We start from the raw sequence: 15,318 nt of genomic DNA on the forward strand, positions 1-15,318 counted from the left end.
CAAAGTTGTGTTTTAATGTAAAATCTGTACAAATCTTATTTGTACATTAACTGAGTTCTTTTTAAGTAATTTTTTTAAGTTTATTTATTTTGAGAGAGAGAGAGAGAGAGAATGTGTGCAAGCAGGGGAGGGGCAGAGAGGGAGGGAGAGAGAATCCCAAGCAGGCTCCTCACTGTCAGCACAGAGCCAGTTGTGGGGCTCGATCTCACAGATTGTGAGATCACGGCCTGAGCTGAAAGCAAGAGTCGGACGCTTAAGTGATTGAACCACCCAGGTGCCCCCATTCACTGAGTTTTGACAAAGGTGACAACTCAGACCCTTTTGGAAAGTCATCATAACCTCAGAAAGGTCCTTCATGCCCATTTCCTTAATCCCTGTCCCAGATACAAATATTGTTCTTTTTGTCCACTCTATAAGTTGCCTGTTTTAAAAGTTCATAAAAATGGAGTCCTATAGTATCTACTCTTTTTCTGTAAGATATATTTTGCTCAACTGATGTTTTTGATGTTGTAACATGTATCAGTGGCTCCTTTTTACTGCTGAATAGTATTTCATTATGTGAATGTGCTATAGTTGGTTTGTTTCTTCTCCTATTGATGAACTTTTAGGGTATTTCCAGTTTTGGACTTTAATGAAGGAAGCTGCTATAAACATTCTTGTAAAAAAATTTTTTTTTTTTTTTTGTGGACATAGACTTTCTTTCTCTTGCGCATATACCTAGTGTTGACATTGGTGGGCTTAGGGTAGGTAAATACTCAGTTTTAATAAACTTACAGACGTTTTCCCAAAGTGGATGTGTCATGTTACATTTCCATTAATGTAATATGTAAGAGTTCTAGCTGTTCTGTATCTTCATCATTTCATGTTCTCAGATGTTTTAATTTTATCTTAATTGTGATTTTATTTTGCATTTCCCTGAAGTCTAACGTTGAAGACTTTTTCATCTGTTTAGTTGCCATTTATATATGTTTTATGAAGTTTTGTCCTTTTAAAAATTGGACAAAGTTTACTTTCATTGGGTTCATCTTTTTATGTTGAATTTTGGGAGTACTTTATATAGTTGCGTGTTAATCCTTCGTTAGCTATATGTTACACATGTGCTGATCCGTTATTAATAAGTCCTTTGAATGGAAGTTTCAAATTTAATTTAATTTATGTTATTTGTATGTTTATTTTATAGTTATTGCTTTCTGTGACCTATGACTGGGGTAAGAACTTTCACCTATTCCCAAGTAACAAAGATAGATGTTTCTTACTAAAAGCTTTATGGTTTTAGCATTTACATTTAAGTTTGTGATCAATCTTATGTTCATTGTTGTGTCATCTGTGAGCTTGAGTTGAGGTTTATTTTTCTCTGGGTGGATATTCAGTTTTTTTGATGCTGTTTCTTGAAAAGGCTTTCTTTTCTCTATTGGATTGCTTTTTCTTCATTGTCAAAAATCAGATGCTTGTATAAGGGGGAGGGGTCTGTATTCAGGCTTTTTATTCTGTCTTGTTGATATATTTGCCTGTTTTTATGTCAGAATTACATTGGCCGGGTAACTGTAGCTGTGTAGTTATTTTTGAAGTTGATAGTTTGAATGTTCCAATTTGGCTAACCTTTTCAAGATGCTTTGGATCTTCTAGGTCTGTTGCATTTTCACTGAAATTTTAGAATCAGATTATCAATTTCTACAACATAGCATGCTGAGATGATAATTGGGATTATATTGAATCTGTTAGTCAATTTGGGAAAAATTGACATCTTAACAATATTGAGTCTTCTAATGCATGAGTATTATTTAGGCCTTTATTTTCTCTTAGCAGTTTTCATAAACTTTAGTGTAAGAGTCTTTCATGAGATTTTTTATTCCTAGTTTTTAAAAAATGTATATTAATGCCATTAAATTGGATTTTGAAAATTTTTATTTTTCAATTGTTTGCTAATTTGATCAATTTCTTTTTTAAAAAAAATTTTAAAAAAATTTTTAAAAATATTTATTTTTGAGAGACAGCGTGTGAGCAGTGGAAGACAGAGACAGGGAGACACAGAATCCAAAACAGGCTCCAGGCTCCGAGCTGTCAGTGCAGAGCCTGATGCAGGGCTCAAACTCACAAACTGTGAGATCATGACCTGAGCTAAAGTCAGATGTTTAACTAACTGAGACACGCAGGTGCCCCTAATTTGATCAATTTGTATATTAACTGTGTATCCTGTGATCTAGAAAATTACTATTTCCTTAGGATTTTATTGAAGAATTGTATCTTCAAATGGAGTCAGTTATGACTCGTATTTGTTCTTCTTGATAATGTTGAATAAAAGTGGTGAGGGTAGACATCTTTGTCTTGTTCCAACTCTTAAGGGGAAAATGTTCACTACTTCACCATTAAGTATGATGTTAGCTTTAAGTTTTTCAAAGCTGTCCTTTATCATATTGAGGAAGTTCTCTTTTATTTCTAGTTTGTTGAGTGTGTTTATCATTAAAGGTTGTTGACGCTTTTTCTGTATATATTGAGATGATCATATGGATTTTCTCCTTTATTCTTTTAATATATTACATTACATTGAGTTTTGGAATGTTAAGTCAAACCTTGCATTCTTGAGGTAGATGCTACTTGGTCATGATGTATATTATCCTTTTTATATGTTGCTATGTTTTATTTGCTAATATTCTGTTAAAGATTTTTGCATCTAAGTTTATGAGAAATATTGGTCTGTAATTTTCTTTTTTTTGTGTGGTGTCTTTGTCAAGTTTTGGCATTAGGATTATGCCAAATACACTTTATTTGTATTTGTCAGGTGTATTTGGCAGTGTTCATTTCTCTATCTTCTGAATGAAGTGTGGAGAATTGCCATTAATTTTCCTCAAATTTTTGATAGAATCCCCAAATGACACTAACTAGACCTGTAGTTTTCTTTGTGGGAGGATTTTTGATACTGAATTTTCTTTTATACATAGATGGCTAAGAGATTGTCTCAATTATCACCCAATTTTAGTGAGTTATATTTTCCAAGGAATTTATTTTATCTAAGTTGTCAAATTTGTTTGCATAAATTTGTTTATAATATTGTTTTATTACTATTACATTGTCTATAAGAGCTAATGAGATAAACTCCTTTATTATTTTTCATACTGATAATTTGTGTTTTCTTTGATTAGATTTGCTAGGAGGTTTATCAATTCTGTTGATCTTTTCAACCAGCTTTCAGCTTTGTTAATTTTCTCCATTGTTTGTTCCCTTAATTATTTCCTTCTTTCTACTTATTTTGAGTTTACTGTGTTAGTTATTTATTGCTGTTTATGAAACTACCCTGAAGTTTATGAAACTACTTAAGAGCTTAAAATTACAAACATTTATTATTTTGTAATTTTAAGTGGGTCAGTTGCTGTGGGTCACGATTCCAGGTGTGGGTCAGGAATCCGGGCATGACTTAGCTACGTCCTCTGGCTCAAAGCCTTTCATTTGGCTGCAATCAAAATGTGGGTTGGGGCTACGGTCTTATCTGAAGGGATGATTGAGGGGAGAATCTGCTTCCAAACTTGTTCATGTGGTTGTTAGCAAGATTTAGTTCCTTGCAGGTTGTTGGACTGAGGTCTCCCTCAGCTCCATAGAGCAGCTCACAACATGACATTTGACTTTTTTCAGAGCCAGCAATGAGAGAACAAGAAAGGACAAGCAAGATGGAAGCTAGAGTCCTTTCGAAATATACTATCCCAAGTTTTGTCTCATCAACGTTTGTAGTATTCTTCTTGCTAGAAGGAAATCAATAGGGCCAGCCTGTATTAAAAGGGGAGAGTTACACAAAGGTGTATATGATGGGGAATGGGGATCATTGGGAGCCATCCTGGAAGCTGTCTTGCACATTTACTTTGTTTTTCTCTTATCAACTTTATTTAGTTTTAGTTCTACAAGTATATGTGTGATAGATAGTTGCCAAAGATGACTCCCATATATTCCTCCTCTTTATGTAATAATGTATGTGACATCACTTAGCAAAAGGTGCAGCCTATTTCCCTCCTCTTGTATTTGAGTTGGTTTTGTGATTTGCTGGGATGAATGAAATGTGGCAGAAGTGTTGCTATATGACATCCGAGCCTTCAGAGATCTTAAACTTTCACATTCATGCATTGGAAACTTTCTCTTTTGGAACCCAGCCACCATGCTGGGACCATGGAGAAGAGAATTAAGGCTTGTGGCTCTCAGTCAGTCTCCACTGCCAGCTGAGTGAGTGAACCACCTTGGATATTCCAGCCTCATGAAGTCTCCAGATGACTGAGCTTAGGTAATTCACAGTTATCATCAGAATAATAAGTAGTAGTTGTTCTCATAAGCCATAGATTTTGGAATAGTTTGTTATAAAGCAATAGATACCTGAAATCATTATTTACAGCTACAGTTCTAGCCATTTTTGCTGCAAATGCTCACCACTAGTCCTGATATTGATGTCTCTAGTTATTTTGGTGTTATTCTCCAGAGTTTACCCAGGAAGCTGTCCTGGAAACAGGATTGTCTGAGATTTTTTTTAAATGTCGGTAACAGTTGTTGGCTTATTCTTGGAAATCAGTTTGACTGTATATAAAATCTTTGGTTCTCATTTTCTTTCTTGAGTACTTAAAACATTATCCCATTTTCTTCTGTAAAAACTGTTAATGTTGAAAGTCTGATGGTAATCTGCTTTTCTTTCCCTTGGTCTTTTTTCCTGGATGTCCAAAGGATTTTTTTCTCTTCCATAAAGTCAACATATTCTAATAGAGCATATATATCTTGGTCTTAGCTCCTCTAAGTTGATTTTTCTCAGGTGCACGATATGCCTTTTCTTTATATAGTTTCAGATCTTTTATTTTAGAAAGGTTTCCTTGAATTTTAGTTTTTAATATTTGTGGGTTTTTTCTTAAAATTTTTTTTAACATTTATTCATTTTTGAGAGACAGCAAGCAGGGGTAGGGCAGAGAGGGAGGGAGACACAGAGCCTGATGCGTGGCTCGAACTCAAAAACCTTGAGATCATGACCTGAGCTGAAGTCAGATGCTCAACCGACTGAGCCACCTAGGCGCCCCATGGTTTTTTTCCTTTTATGTATATTGGAGCTTTACCTCTCTAAATTTGCTACTTTGCTTTCTCTCTGTGTGGTAAAAATAATATATAAGAAAGTTTACCATTTTGACCATTTTTAAGTGTTACTTCAGTGTCATGAAATACATTCACGGTCTTGTAAACTATCACCACTGTCCATTTCCAGAATTTTTTCATAGTTCTAAATATAAACTCTGTACTCCTTTAAACACTAACTGCTCATTTCCACCTTCCCGCAAGCCCTGATAACTGTCGTTTACTCTTGAATCTTTTTTCCGAAAATACGTCTTCATTTCTTTTTGCTTTTAAAAGATGTTTTCCTTTTCCTTCCGTTTTTCTTGAGGCAGGAGTTTGGAAGGTTTTTCTGTGTAAATGGCTAGACAATAAATATTTTAAGCTTTGTGTCCTGTATGGTCTTTGTTTCAACTGTTTCAACTACTCAGCTCTGCTTTAGTGCCATAAAAGTGTCCAGAGACAATACATAAGTGAATGGGTGTGGTTTGTTCCAATAAAGCATTATTTACAAAAGCAGGTGGCGGCCATATTTGGCTCATGGGTTGTAGTTTGCTGATCCCCATCACAGGGCATTCTCTGTGGTATTTTTTTCACTTTTGTTTTCCTTCTTGTTTAGTTTTTACTTATGAAATGATTTTTAAAATTTTGAATTATTTTCTGAGTTTTGTCATCTTATTTCGAATTCACATATATGCTACTCTTTCATGTCTTGCATCGTTTTACTGTTGCCTTTTAGTAAAAAGAAATAGTAGATCGTAATTTTGTTTTGTGAGTGTTTTCTTTGGCATGCATTGTTTTGGGGGGGATGTTATTGTGCTCAAACTCTTCTTATAGGAACTTTGCATGGGATTTTACCTCAATTTTTTTCCATTGCTCATTTTTATAAAAATTGGTAATTTCAAGGATAAAAATAGAGGTTTGAAAGAAAAAATGAAGGTCTGAGATGTCAACCTTTGTTCTTCTCATGTTGGACATGCATCTCTGATCTAGGGTAGATGAAGTCTCTCTATAAGGTTCATCTCTTACAGTAGTAGTAGCATTTAAATTATGAAACATCACCATTTTATGTCCCAGCTTAGATAGCTTATGTACTGCTTTCTATGGGCGTTAACCAGAGACATTTTGTTAAGGGGCTTTTAATAATAATATCCTTTCTTCATAGTCTATTTACATAGATTTTTTTGACAAGAAGTTTAGTCTACTCCTCTGCCATTTCTTTCCCCTGGGGCATCCCTTCCTTCCCCAGAAACTGTGTAGATCACAGCCAGGTGTTCCTTCCTTCCAGATCTGAAGTGATTCTTGGTCAGTTAAAAGGGTAAAGAAATATATCTGGGGGATAGAAGGCCAATCAAGGGTCAAGTTGTGAGCATATGTATGTTTAAAAATGGGATTGTAAGCTTCGATCTCAGGAGAAAAGTAAGGAATATAACTGATGCTAAGAAAATATATTTTATTGTAGTGCCTTGTTTTGGAAGAGTAAACATCGTCACGAGTGTTGTGATAAAATGCAGGTAAAAACACCAGAGTAGCTATTCTTAAAGTAGTTTTTTTCAAGTAATTTTTTTTTAAGTTTATTAATTTATTTTTGAGAGAGACAGACACAGCATGAGCAGGGGAGGGGCAGAGAGAGAGAGAGAGAGAGAGAGAGAGAGAGAGAGGGAGGGAGGGAGAGAGAGAGGGGGAGGATCCCAAGCAGGCTCTGTGCTGCCAGTGTGGAGCCTGCCTCAGCTCGAACCCATGAAACTGAGATCATGACCCTAGCTGAAACTAATTAAGAGTTGGATGCTTAACCCATCCCTAGAGTAGCTATTCTTAAATGTATTTAATAGCTTCCTTTTGCTTCACGACAAAGAAATCTTTTGGATGGTTCACTGTAAAATATGCAGTAGATACAGTTGAAGAGACAAGTGTCTCTTAAATTCTTATTCCCTCCCCTCCTTCCTCCTGCCCCCCCCTCCCCCGCAATGTCAAGATCCTTGAAGTTACTCTGATTTATGTTTATTCCTCTAACAGAAATGCTCAGGAAGGTGGGATGTAGCCTTGATCATGGGATTTCCACTGAAGCCTAGGTACTCGGATCATTTTGAGGGTCATTTTCTAAAAATCATTTTTTGAGTAATTAAGAAACATTAGGAGTTTTTTGTTTTTGTGGGCTCCCTGGGTTTTCCTTTTCAGGCTTCATCAGATGTCCAAGATTGCTTTTCCTTACAGCAAGTTGCTGGGTTCTTTGTCAAGTGGAAACTTGTCCTGCCTGTTTGTTCAGGTATCTGTATAGAATTAAAAACTGTGAGCTCTAGTACCTTTTTTTCTTTTCTCTCTCTCTCTCTTCTTCTTCTTTTTCTTCTTTTTTTTGAGTGTGTCAGCTTCCTATTCGGTTAGAGTAGTATATTTTTTAATTGTAGAAAAAGAAAATAAAATGATGTAAAGTTTCCTCTCTTTTGCCTTCTCTGTATAACAAAAAGTACATTAATGGTTGGTGGTAGCTGTTGTTTGTTTGTTTGGATTTGCACCTTTTTTTTCTTTTATGGTAGATTTTTTTTAAAAGTGAAGAGGCATTTAGTAGTTTTAGATGATATGTATTAACAACAAACGGAACTTACTGATTGACTAAAAATTTTTAAAATTAAAGTCCCTGCATCATCAGTTATAGTTTAAAAATAACCTAAATCTCCTGATGTCCAGTTAATGCTCAGGTATAATGCTTTTGAAAAACTAGGGTATGTATGTGTATAACCAGACACTGAAAAGATAGGATGCCTTCATTTTGATATATTCATCAACCATGGAAACCATTTTGACATTCTCATCCATCTTGTTAATAAGATGTGCAGCTCTCCCTTTCCAAAAGCTCACATTGTTCTCATGTTGACTACTGACTTTTTTTTAAAGAAGGAAATGACATGGGGTTACAGTTAGTGAATAAATGAATACATTTTAACTATTTTTTTTTTCTAATGTCTTGAGAAGAAATGCCAAACTATACTTTTCTTCTTTGCAGGAAAATATTCTCATTTGGGAAAAAAACAAACAAACAAAAAAACTTTTGGACTAATATAAAAATTTATTGCAAGTTATTAAAAACTTGGCTCCCTCCCCCCCCGGCCCCCATATCCTAAAATTTAATAGTAGGAAAGTGTAATTGTTATCCTGTTGGAATTTTATGAAAGCAGATAAATGTGAAGTATATAATAAGAGAAGTTCAGTATTTAGTTCATTGAATTGCTCCCAGTATGTGCACTATAAATATTTGAGCAAGTGAACTTTGTTAGTTAATGCCTCTGATTTCTGATCTTCTGACTTTCTTAATGTGTAAATAATAATCCTTGTATATTAGTCTAGTCCTTTGTCATCAAAATGCTTTCACTGCTCTGTTGCCACATATATGAATGAACTTAGTTTTGAAATTATTACTAAATAGTAATATAAAAATTAATAAAAATAACAGTTGTCTTGGAGTGATTTTTGTGCTCTCCCCATGTGATTTTATTTAATCCTCACAGCAATAGTACAAGGTAGATTTTAAGTCTTTGTTAATAGACGAAGAAACTGAGACTCAAGAGAGTTATATCTTGTCCAAGGTCATGTAGCTGTTAAATGATGATGCTGGATTTAAATCCACATCTGGCTGTCTAAAGTCATTTGGCCTGTGCTAACTCAACTAGAAAGTTAGTAGCAATGAGAATAAAATCTTTTGAGTCATTTTATAATTTGACAGTTGTTACCACTTTCTTAAGTTTGTTTTCTGAAAATAAAAGTAATTGTACAGATTTTGGAAAGTACAGTAAAAAGTCCATTATCTCACTACCTACCCAAGGCAGCTCATATAGTCATTTTGGTGTATTTCCTTCCAGCTTTTTTCTTAGGCATTTAAAATAGAGCAAAACTTCATGTAGATGCTTACTTAAAACATTGTGACTAGGATTTGATTGAGACCATATTTTTTAGAGAGTATTGGAACCTTTGCAATTATCAGAATGTTGGACTCTGATCTTTTGACCAACTGCTTTATAAACATTAAAAGTGTGATTGGAAATAATCTTTGAAGAACCTCGTAATCAAATGGAAGAAGGATCTTTTAGCAATTCTTTTTTTTTTTTTTTTTTAAGTTTATTTATTTTGAGAGAACGAGAGCAGGGGAGGGGCAGAGAGAGAGAGGGAGGGAGAGAGAGAATCCCAAGCAGACTCTACACTGTCAGTGCAGAGCCCAGTGCAGGGCTCCATCTCATGAACTGTGAGACCTTGACCTGAGCCAAAACCAGGTGTTGGACACTTACTCCACTGAGCCACCCAGGCGCCCCACAGCTCCTTTCTTTTAAAGACTCCTTAAAATTGATGGGGCGCCTGGGTGGCTCAGTCGGTTGAGCATTTGACTTCCACTTAGGTCATGATCTCATGGCTGGTGACTTCAGGCCCTGAGTTGGGCTCTCTCTTTCTCTCTCTCAAAAGTAAACATTAAAAAACTCAAAAAAAAAAAAAAAGACTACTTAAAATTGTTAGAAAATCTTGAAGATAAACTGCTCTATGTTTTGATTCATAGAAGTAGTCAAGGAAAAAAATATATTTTGAATAAAACACATGGGAATTACAACAATTTGGAAGAACTTAATGCCCCTAAATTGTGCACTTAAAAATGGTTATGGTGGTAAATCTTATGTTACAGATATTTTACTACAATTAAACATTTTTGAATGGGAGTATCTATCATAGTGGCATTTTGGTCTTTCTGTTGTCCTAGAGAGAACTTATTTCATAATATCACTAGCATGAAATATGGAAAAAAGCATATTCAGTAGAGTGAATCCTAGTGATCTATTGCAGACACGCTTTTCATCTCTGTTAATTCATGTTTCTGAGAGTGACTGTGGTCTTCTTCTAGGAGTGTGAGACTCACTATATTAGTAAAATGTGTATGGAAATTCAAAAGAACTTTTTGCAATTTGCTTAATTAACAGCCATGGGGACACTTCCATAGTGTGTCTTCCCCTTTTGGGTCTATTTCTGAGGAATCTGGCATGATTCCTAAGGTTTTACTAAGGTTTTATAGTCATTCAATAACAACTCAAGAAATGTAAGTGCCATAAGGAGAAGGATGATGAGAATGGCATTATTTCCCATGCTTAAGGAGGTTTATTATCAAAATGCAGTCATGCCCAAACTTCATGATCTTAGAACTCTTTTACACTCTTTCTTGTTACTGTTTACTTATTTATTTTGAGAGAGACTGTGTGTGAGTGGGGGAGGGGCAGAGAGAGAGGAGAGAGAAAATCCCAAGCAGGCTCTGCGCTGACAGCACAGAGCCCCATGCGGGGCTTGACCTCACCAAACAGTAAGATCATGATCTGAGCTGAAATCAGGAGTCGGATGCTCAGCTGACTGAGCCACCCATGCACCCCCTTTTACATTCTTAAACGTTGCTGAAAAAGCTTTTTGTTTGTGTCTTTGGATTTATCATATTAGGAATTAAAACTGAGAACTTAAAAAAAATAACAATAAAAAACTCTCTTATACGTTAAAGTAAATCTCACTGTTAATGAAAAGTAACTATTTTCCAACACATGAATTAATGAGGAGAGGCATTATTTTACACTTTGCAAGTCATTTTAATGTCTGACTTAATAGAAGAGACAAGTCTTTGCTGCATGCCCTTTGTTGTGTTGGATTGAAGTACATGAAGAAAGCCCTGCTTTAAGCAGATACGTAGTTTTATTTTTTTTATTTTATTTAAAAAAAAATTTTTTTAACGTTTATTTATTTTTGAGACAGAGACAGAGCACGAACAGGGGAGGGGCAGAGAGAGAGGGAGACACAGATCGGAAACAGGCTCCAGGCTCTGAGCCATCAGCCCAGAGCCCGACGCGGGGCTCGAACTCACGGACCGCGAGATCGTGACCTGAGCCGAAGTCGGACGCTTAACCAACTGAGCCACCCAGGCGCCCCGCAGATACGTAGTTTTAAAAGAAAGGACTGATTTTAATAGCATCTTCAGATAATCATAGGTGCTTTTCTTTGGTACTACACGCAAATTTGGTAAATAATAGTTTCCTAAAGGTTATTTGCAACATGGAATCTGAAGCCGTATCAATGAGTTTTTCATACTCTGTTAAAATCCATTGGTCTCTTTTTCACAGATGGATCTTACACCTATATGTGTTGTGGTCATTTGTAAAATACTAGCTTGAGGTGTACAGATCCTCTAAATGTTCATACATTTTACTTTATAAGAAACTGTAAAGCATATTTGTTACTACCACACCAATCTTCTCAGAAAAGCACTTACGTATTGGGAAACTATAATGCTCGTGGGCAGATGCAAGTTTTACAACATTCTCATTTTTGCTTAAAAGCTCAAATCATGTCATTAGGAACAAATACCGTCTGTTGCTTGCCTCGAAGTGATGGGTTCACTTTGTTCATTCTCAAGAAAATGTCTGCCAAATATACAAGTCAAACTGAGCTCAAACAGTTGCCTAAGTGTTGTTCCTCAAGACAACCACACTTTGGTGTCTAGTAGAAGTGATTACTGTGTATTTCTTATTCTGCCACAAGAATATTGAAAAGGATGTGCACTCTAAGGTTGGAGTTTAATAAAGTTAAGAACCTATATATTTTCATGAACTTTTTTTTTAATGTTTATTTATTTTTGAGAGAGAGAAAGAGAACGTGAGCAGGGGAGGGGCAGAGAGAGAGAGACGAAGACACAGAATCCGAAGCAGGCTCCAGGCTGCATGTTGTGAGCACAGAGTCCAACATGGGGCTCAAACCCATGAACCGTGAGATCATGACCTGAGCCAAAGTCAGATGCTTAACTGACTAGGCCACCCAGGCGCCCCCATGAAGGACATTTTTAAGTGAAATTGGCTGGGTTTTTGTTTTGTTTTGTTTTGTTTAAACTGTGAGGACCTGGTGGTAAAGAATACAATGACTATTAGTATAGTTTGGTGCCACGGTCTTGGTTTATGCCAAGATGTCAGCAGTTTCACCTACCATTGCTTTGTATCATCAAGAGCATTTTTCAGATGACCAACCACATAATGTTATGAAATCATGTACTGTCAATGTCTTGGTAACAAAAAGGCAAAATCATCTTAGTATTATTTTGTAAATAGTTTTGACTTCTCAGACCCCCAGAAAGCGTCTCAGGGACCACCAGGAGTACCGAGCACACTTTGAAAGCTGCTGAGTTTATGTAAGTGGTTCTTAATTTTGTCAGCATTCTTTTGAGAGTCTGATGAAAGGTATGGACATTCTCCCCAGAACGATATACTTAAAACCAAATTTTACATGTAATTTTCAGAGGATTACAAACATCTCGAAGCACTAGAACTATGGTTCTGAAACTCTGCATCAGAATCGGCTGAAGGGCTTATTATAACAGGTTGCTAGACCACACTCCCTAAATTTCTCATTGAGTTGCTCTGGAGTAGAGTCTGAGAATTTGCATTTTTAACAAGTCTCAGGTAATACTGATGTTGATGTTCACTTTGTAAGTAGTGATTCTTAACCCTGGACCAAATAGGTCAAATCACAGGAGTAGGGGCAAGCCTTTTTTTTTTTTTTTTTAAATAATCTCCTCTAGCGATTCTCACATGCAGACAGGGTTGAGAGTCACTGCTTGAGGATACATGTAACACAGATTAAGACTCAAGTCTAGTGAGATTAAGAACATCTAATGTTCCTTTAACTTTTTATGTTTTAGGAAGTATTTTGATAATTGTGACTCACTGACTACTTACAAGCCTATAAGGTAGTTATTTAGGGAAAACTTGGCTTGGGATTCAAGAAATTGCAATTTCATTGTTGTTCTGGGTTTTGAGTCTATGAAATGAACTAAAAGGGTAATTGCTGGAAGTTTTGTTTTTTTTTTAAGGTTAATTTTTGAGAGAGAGAGAAGTCAGCAAGCACGAGCGGGGGGGGGGGCAGGGGGAGCAGAGAGAGAGGGAGACAGAGGATCTGAAGCTGGCTTTGTGCTGATAGCAGTGAGCCCGATGTGGAGCTCAAACCCACAACTAAGAGGGTTATGACCTGAGCCAAAGTCAGACACTTAACCTAACTAAGCCACCTAACTACCCTGCTGAAAGTTTTTAAGACAGTGCTATGCATATATTCCTAGAGAGTTTTTGTATGTGAATCTCTGTTTTACTAAATTCGCTTTACTAAAAGGTTGTACTAATTTATATTCCTACCACACCCTTGGCAAAAAACCATGTTAAGCTCCTGTCTTGTGTCATCTGAGTTACTCACTACCCCTACACCACCCATAGATTAGTTTTGTATGTTTTTGAACTTGATATAAATTATATTGTATAGTAGATACTATATTGTGTGCAGTTCCTCTATTTTGCACAATTGTGGTTTGTTCATTTTCATTGTTATACAGAATTCCATGGTGTGAATATACTATGACTTATCTGTTCTACTGGTGGTGAACATTTGGGGAGTTTCCATATGTTATTGTGAATAGTGCTCCTATGAGCATTTTTGTACCTGTCTCCAAATGTCATCATTTAAAACATATTTCTTATTGATTTTAAAAAAGCAGAATTCATGTTTTGATATACATTTCTTTGATTAAATCTGGAGTAATTGCTTTTACTTTTAAAAATAATTGAGATTTACTTTTTAGTGAATTATCTTTTTCCCTTATGCTCTTTTTCTTTTACCTTTTGGTGTTTTTCTTATCATTGCACATATTTTCCTGGTTTGCGCTTTTTTTTTAATGTTTATTTTTGAGAGAGAGAGAGAGAGAGAGAGAGAGCGAGCTGGGGAGGGGCAGAGGGAGAGTGGGGGAGAAGGATCTGAAGCGGGCTCGGCGCTGACAGCTGGGATCCCAGTGGGAGGTTCGAACTCACCAGAGGTTCGAACTCACCAACCGAGAAATCGTGACCTGAGCCGAGACCAAGAGTCGGATGCTTAACTGACTGAGCCACCCAGGTGCCCCACCTTGTTTGCTTTTTAATTTTATCCATAAACTTTCCAAACCTGTTGCCTTTAAAATTTTTCTTTTTGTTTTCTTCTATTTTTAAAAATTATTTCCATTCTGAAATCATGTAAATGTCCACCTAAATTTTTTATGGTTTCATTTTCTCATTTTGCACCTTAATCTGTTTGAATTTATTTTGCTGTATACTGAGAAGTAAGGCTTTAAAACGTGTTTGTTTGTTTTTTATCCAAAGTAGGTAGCCAGTTTCCTTGAACCACTTATTGTATAGTAAGTACAAACCATTAAAATAAAAAGATGAAGTCTACTCATTATTATAGCTGAAAGCAAAAGTTTTGTAGGGCACGTTTTACTTCTTTTTCCTTTGACTTCTAGTTAACCAAGTGATTAAATCATTGTACTATATTTGATCTTTCCTGCTCAATAAGTTCTATATTGAAATAAATTGGAAGTAGACTGAAAACTGTCAGTGGAATTTTAAGTCTTTAGTCTTCTGTTTCCTAAGATTGGTGTATATTATAGATGTTTACATTTTGTACTTTTCTTTGTAGATTTCCTATATTTACATTGCAGAAATTTTGAATTATGCCATTTTGGTGGGGTACAGTCATAGTCTTCCCACTGATTTAACACAATTTAATTTAAAGGATTTTTAGTTCTGATGTATTACTGGTTTCGAAGGACGATCCTGCTTCTCCATGATTTTTGTGGTAGAAGGTTAGTTCATTCTACGTTGTTTCCTATTTCAGCATCTTTAGTACAGTATCTCTGAACCATTCTGAACTTCTTTTTGGTACTAGAATGTATAAAGCATTTCTCACCTCTTCACCTTTGGATATACTATACCTTGTCCTCCTTAGAACATTTATTCCTATCCTTTTGTCTGGTTAACTGCTTATTCTTTACATCTTAGCTCAAAATACCACTTTATAAATAGGGAAGGTTTCCTTCCCCAGCTCGGTTAAGTTAGCACAGCTGTGTACTCTTTGTAACCCACACATTGCAGTTATTTGCTAGAATGTTTATTGTTTAGTCTTCCTGGAGACAGCAATAAACTTTTACTGAGATAATTCATGATGTATAGATACACACACCCACACGCACACACAAACTATTAAATCAATTTTTCATCATGCTGAGGTATTCTGATGAGAGTACTTGAACTGGGATATTTTTGTGTTCAGTTTTGAGATTTTACACATATGAGAATAATTTCGCTCTTTCATGTAAATAAAAAGTTAGCTAGATAGGAAATTAAGCATCAAAATACTGAAACTGAGAAGGTTGACTTTATTTTATTTTTTTATGTT

General features: G+C 35.7%; 1 protein-coding gene across 5 annotated transcripts in view; it reads left to right on the plus strand.

Moving 5' to 3' along the window:
- Positions 1-15,318, plus strand: part of TNKS (tankyrase) — a 209,714-nt gene that overhangs the window by 5,382 nt on the left and 189,014 nt on the right. Inside the window, exon 1 of one of the 5 annotated variants that reach the window (XM_042983118.1) lies at positions 3,326-4,264. The exons of the other annotated variants lie outside the window; for them this stretch is intronic. The gene's annotated coding sequence lies outside the window, so the exon portion shown is untranslated. Of the gene's footprint in view, positions 1-3,325; positions 4,265-15,318 lie in introns of those variants that run through there. 5 annotated transcript variants of the gene reach the window in all.

The sequence above is a fragment of the Panthera tigris genome, chromosome B1 (genome assembly GCF_018350195.1).
Source record: "Panthera tigris isolate Pti1 chromosome B1, P.tigris_Pti1_mat1.1, whole genome shotgun sequence".
In the NCBI taxonomy this organism is placed as follows: domain Eukaryota; kingdom Metazoa; phylum Chordata; class Mammalia; order Carnivora; family Felidae; genus Panthera; species Panthera tigris.